This window comes from Orcinus orca, chromosome 3 (assembly GCF_937001465.1).
Source record: "Orcinus orca chromosome 3, mOrcOrc1.1, whole genome shotgun sequence".
Lineage (NCBI taxonomy): Eukaryota > Metazoa > Chordata > Mammalia > Artiodactyla > Delphinidae > Orcinus > Orcinus orca.
The window spans coordinates 159,464,966-159,471,429 of record NC_064561.1 but is presented as its reverse complement, the minus strand read 5'-3'; positions in this window follow the sequence as shown (position 1 = coordinate 159,471,429).

The window sequence follows — 6,464 nt, the reverse complement described above, 5'->3', positions numbered from 1 at the left end:
GTGTGTGTGTGTGTGTGTGTGTGTGTGTAAGCCTTAAAAACCAGGCCCAGTACATTTCATAAAAGACAACCCACTGCCACATGTATCATCCCACAGCTCCAACTGCTATGATACCATAAAATCTCTTAAAAATGTCTGTTTTGAAAAGTCTCCCTGTCCAAGCTTTGTGTGTTATTTGTCCTTCTCTTCTGTCTTTTTACCCCATAATCATCCTATTGGTCTGGTGGTTGCCATACTTGCCCATAGAGTCTAGGAATTCCTGCAGAGGTCTGCAAAGCCACTCTGCAGTACATGGTAGCCCATATTCCCAGAACACTTAGGAGTACTTTTATCTTTACTACAAGTATTCTGTTAGCATATACCACTGCAACATAAAACTCAAAGGCACACAGGCTCATAATTAATTTTTTTCTAGTTTATATCAAAGTAACACAAGTATGTTGCAAGAAAAAAAATCAAATAGTAAAGAACAATTTATGGTGAACAGAAACAGTCTCCTACCTTCCCCCAGTCCCTCTCCCAAGCAAAACCTCTTAACTATTTTTTAATTCTTATATTTATTACTTTCAAGATACTAAATAACATGAATATGAGATTTGTAGATGTATCAAATTTATATTTAGCCTATTGTCTTCCAGAAATGAAAGATGAGGATTAATTAACTTTTATAACTATCCTCTTCTTTCCCGCCTCTTCCACTTTATAATATTTGATGTATTATTTTTATTTCTTGCCTGTTTATCTTTAATTACCTTAAATAATATACTTACGCCTCAATTTCTTATGTAACAGGTTCAATTTTCTCAAGCCATGTTCCTGGGCGTAAAAAGGATTAACTTGATTTTCTCTAACTAAAAGACCCTATTGTACCAGCTGGCAGAAACGTTAATCATTATTAATTCCATGCAAACTATGTTGTTTTACATTTAAAATCTATAAAGTCAGATTTAATTCCTCCTTTCCCTGTTCACGGGAGGGCAGGTCATTTCCGGAGGGTTGCTGTGGTGCCGAAGCAGTGGGGGTAGGTCGGCTTCTATTGGTGATTAACCTCTGACCTCTTTGGCAAGTCCCGATCTTTGGTCATTGACATCTGTGTTGGCATCCACCGTACTGAACAAGGCACCACTGTGATCTCTGGTTACTAGTCCGAATGGTTTGTATCATCCATGTTCTGATAAGAGTTCCCATCAGATCCACTAGCCAACTTAACCCTGCTGTGACCATTTTTCACTCATGAACAGTTTTCTGATTCTCTTCTATGACTATGGGGCAAAAGGGAGCTCAGCAGTGCTGTCTCAGGCCCCCTTTGCCTTGGCCTGCCCCACTATAACTCCCACTTTATGGCTATGACACCACTCTGTTAAGCATTGAGGGGACCTCTGCAAGCCTTGCTGTGTAGCTTGCTGTCTTCCAGGAGTTGAATGCAGAGAGGTGTGCACTGCTCTCCTCTATTCTTACTTACTCTTACTCAAATCTGTCTCCTCTCACCCCAGGACTGGAGTGGTGGGCAGAGCACAAGCAACTTCCCAAGTACTTGCTTACTCTCTAAACCTCTAGTTTCCTTCCTCACATCAGGCAAACCTAATTTTAGGCCCTGATACCTTCAGAGATTTTTTTCTTTGGATATGCAAAGCCAAGCTTTTGGAACTCAATACATATTCTTCTCAAAAATCCTGGCTCTCGAAAGCTGAAAAATCTTTGGATTTCTAGACAGTGAATTTCAAATGCACACTCAGAATCTCAAAAGCCAATAACTTGACTGATGCATGGGGCTAGGTCAGCCCTCCTCCAGTAATAAGCCTAGAGTGTCTCAGCCTAATATACGAAGTTTAATAGAGAGAAGTTCTTGGAATTAAAAACCAAAAAATGGTGAGGGTCGGTGGGTAATTACCAAATATTACCATAGACTATATTCCAAAGACAAAAGTCAGTATCTCAATTCCACTGCACATAAGGTGAGGTTATTAGCATCCGTATCCTTCACTTCAGCCTTTCTCCTTCACTCTACCTTCTTTTATGTTACTAATTAGTTGCTGTTCAGTTTCAAGTGATAAAATACCTGATTTATAATGACTCAAATATACCTGACTTATAAACTACTCAAATATCGATAATTTCAGAGACAGACAATCCAGAACTGATAAAATGGATAATGATGGTATGGAAGACCTTGTTGTTTCATGGTTGCAAGATGACTAGTTCCAGGAATCACATTCATGAACCAGGCAGGAGGAAGTGGAGACAGGAAGAAAGGGCGAGGCCAGTTGCATCTGTTTCCTTTATCAATAACGCAAATGCTTCCCTAGAGTAGTTCTCTCCCTAAACTTCTGTTTATGTCTTATTGGTCAGAGCTGTGTCATATGGCTACCACAGGCTGTATGGGTGACTGGGTAAGTATGCACACTTACAACCTCTATGGTAAAGACAGGGGAGAGTGAAGGAGGTTGGACATAGATGTTTTATCCAATCTGTAGTGTCGGTCAAAGTCCTCCCTTTGGCGCGTCAGTATCCATATACCCTAGCAGAACACACTCATCCCTTCAGCAAGAAAGACACTCACAGAATATCATTCAGTTGCTGCATCAACCTTGAAGTCCACAATTTCTGAATGATGGTTTGTCCTCTGCCAATTGTAGATGATTCTCCTTGGGGTCAGATGGTCTATGCTAAGAAACAATATGTCTGATATACGATGGAGGAGGAGAAATAGAATAACTGAAAAACAAAAACAAAACCAGCAAACCAAAAAGACAAAACAAAATAGGACAAATACCCATCCGTTTGGGAAATGGTAGAATAGGAAGTGTAGAGATATCACTGCTCTACTACATACATCAAATCTCACAATCTCACAAAGTCAGCCTTGGCTCTGCTCTCTGTATGCAGCTCCTGTGGTCCTTCTGCCCTTGGTTCTGCTCTCCAGAAGAGTCACTGTTGACCGTCATCTTCAATGGCCTACTTGAGACTGGTCAAGAGGATGCCCCTCCAGAATGGAATATGACTTAGCAGGGGTGCTGCTAAACAGCCTACCATGCACAGGACAACAACACCCCCCCAACAAAGAATTATCTGGTCCAAAACGTCAATACTGTGAAGCTTGAGAAACCCTGGCCTAGAGTCTCATTCCCATTTCTAATGATTTTATAGGCATAGGCATGAGACCCAATTCCTGAGATCCAATGTGACCATAAGGAAAAGCTCCTAGGACATTTATGGGAAAGGTATTCTCACTAACAATAAATGGCACATGGTTTAAAAAAAAAAAAAAAAAAAAAAAATTGGGCTTCCCTGGTGGCGCAGTGGTTGAGAGTCCACCTGCCGATGCAGGGGACGCGGGTTCGTGCCCCGGTCCGGGAAGATGCCACATGCCGCGGAGCGGCTGGGCCCGTGAGCCACGGCCGCTGAGCCTGCGCGTCCAGAGCCTGTGCTCCGCAACGGGAGAGGCCACAACAGTGAGAGGCCCGCATACCGCAAAAAAAAAAAAAAAAATTAAGCAATCTTATTCATGTAATATCTGCTGCCATCTGTAACCACGAGAAAAGAAATCACTAACGTGCCAAGGATAGTGGAACAGAAAGATGAAAATCTCAAGTTCTTGATGACATTGCTGAGCTACTCCATTTAAGAACTTTCCATCTCCAGACTTTTTTTAGATGAGAAAATATATGTCCTCCTTGTTCAAGTCCACTTTAGTTGGATTTTCTGTTACTTGCAGTTGAATGCATCTTAGCTGATACAGGCTACCTTGGTCCTTCTTTTTCCACGTGGTTGGTTTTTCTCCTACGACTGATGAAGTTCATTCGTATTCAAGAGCAGAAACCAGAGAAGCCAGTGTGGCTTTCCTCTGCTGTCGTGCATGCAGATCTATATCCCAAAAGGTCCTCTCACTTTTTGAGGGAATTCTGATTGAGAAGCTTGCTCACATGGATGAGGCATGGCAGCTGACTGTTTTGCTTTAGAAAGAGTGAAAAGTCAGCCTCTGTTAGGCTGCAGGTCTACAACAGGCAGAAAAAAGAGGGGTGTGCTTCAGGCACCAATACACAGCTGGGACCTTGACTTTTTCTGAATTCATATTTGTTTTAGAAAACATCCCTCTGTTTTTGCTGATTGGTTGGTGGGTTGGTTGGTGGGTTGGTTGGTTTGGCTTATGGATAAGTCCTAGCCTTCTTGCTGTTCTGCATACAGAGCTGTGGGACCCACCTGTGCAGTTCTGCCATCAGATTCTCTCTGAGCAGTGCCCTTTACTCCTGTTTTATACCACAGTTTGATGTAGAACCTGGAATCTCTTCAAGATTCTTGGCTCCCACTGGCGCTGCTGGCTCCCACAGGATATTCTAGGCTTCCTTCCTTCAACATACTTCCATTCTTTTTCTGTCTCCCAGAAATCCATTGAACTTTCTTATCCATTGGTGACCCACCTTTCCTGGCCCTTAACTTAGTCTGCTCACTATGGGTTAACTACTTCTATATATTTTTCCCCAATGGTTTTGGAGAAATGTCAAAAGGCAAATAAATGTGTGCTCAACCTGCCTTCTTAAAACTGAAGCACGGGGCTTCCGGGAAGATGGCGGAAGAGTAAGACGAGGAGATCACCTTCCTCCCCACAGATACACCAGAAATACATCTACACGTGGGTTTCTTGCCTTTTGGGAGGTCTGAGGTCTTCTGCCAGCGTTCAGTAGGTGTTCTGTAGGAGTTCCAACAGAACACCTACTGAACGCTGGCAGAAGACCTCAGACCTCCCAAAAGGCAAGAAACCCCCCACGTACCTGGGTAGGGCAAAAGAAAAAAGAATAAACAGAGACAAAAGAATAGGGACGGGACCTGCACCAGTGGGAGGGAGCTGTGAAGGAGTAAAGGATTCCACACACTAGAAGCCCCTTCGCAGGCAGAGACTGCGGGTGGCGGAGGGGGAAAGCTTCGAAGCCGCGGAGGAGAGCACAGCAACAGCGGGCCGGAGGGCAAAGCGGAGAGATTCCCGCACAGAGGATCAGGGCCGACCAGCACTCACCAGCCTGAGAGGCTTGTCTGCTCACCCGCCGGGGCGGGCGGGGGCTGGGAGCTGAGGCTCGGGTTTCGGTCGGAGCGCAGGGAGAGGACTGGGGTTGGCGGCGTGAACACAGCCTGAAGGGGTTAGTGCGCCACGGCTAGCCGGGAGGGAGTTCGGGGAAAAGTCTGGACTTCCCGAAAAGGCAAGAGACTTTTTCTTACCTCTTTGTTTCCTGGTGCGCGAGGAGAGGAGATTAAGAGCGCTGCTTAAAGGAGCTCCAGAGACGGGCGTGAGCCGCGGCTAAAAGCGCGGACCCCAGAGACAGGCATGAGACGCTAAGGCTGCTGCTGCCGCCACCAAGAAGCCTGTGTGCGAGCACAGGTCACTAACCACACCTCCCCTCCCGGGAGCCTGTGCAGCCCGCCACTGCCAGGGTCCCGGGATCCAGGGAACTTCCCCAGGATGACGCACGGCGCGCCTCAGGCTGGTGCAACGTCACGCCGGCGTCTGCCGCCGCAGGCCCGCCCCGCACTCCGTGCCCCGCCCTCACCCCCGGCCTGAGTGAGCCAGAGCCCCCGAGTCAGTGGCTCCTTTAACCCCGTCCTGTTTGAGCGAAGAACAGACGCCCTCCGGCTACCTACACGCAGAGGCGAGTCCAAATCCAAAGCTGAGCCCCTGGGAGCTGTGAGAACAAAGAAGAGAAAGGGAAATCTCTCACAGCAGCCTCAGAAGCTGCAGATTAAAGCTCCACAATCAACTTGATGTACCTGCATCTGTGGAATACCTGAATAGACAACCAGTCATCCCAAATTGAGGAGGTGGACTTTGAGAGCAAGATTTATGATTTTTCCCCTTTTTCTCTTTTTGTGAGTGTGTATGTGTATGCTTCTGTGTGAGATTTTGTCTGTAGAGCTTTGCTTCCACCATTTGTCCTAGGGTTTTATCTGTCCGTTTTATTTTTGTTGTTGTTTTTAATAATTATTATTTTTTAATAACTTTCTTTTATTTTATCTTCTTTCTTTATTTCTTTCCTTCCTTCCCTCCTTTAGACAACAAATCATCCCAAATTAAGGAGGTGGACTTTGAGAGCAAGATTTATGATTTTTTTCCCCTTTTCCTCTTTTTGTCAGTGTGTATGTGTATGCTTCTGTGAGAGATTTTGTCTGTATAGCTTTGCTTCCTAGGGTTCTATCCATCCGTTTTTTTGCTTTTTGTTTTTTTAATTTTTTTCTTAATAATAATTTTTTTATTTTAATAACTTTATTATATTTTATCTTACTTTATTTTATTTTACTTTATCTTCTTTCTTTTTCTCCTTCCTTCCCTCCTTCCTTCCTCCCTCCCTCCCTCCCTCTCTTCTTTCTTTCTTCTTCTACTAATTCTTTCTTTCTACTTTTTCTCCCTTTTATTCTGAGCTGTGTGGATGAAAGGCTCTTGGTGCTCCAGCCAGGAGTCAGTGCTGTGCCTCTGAGGT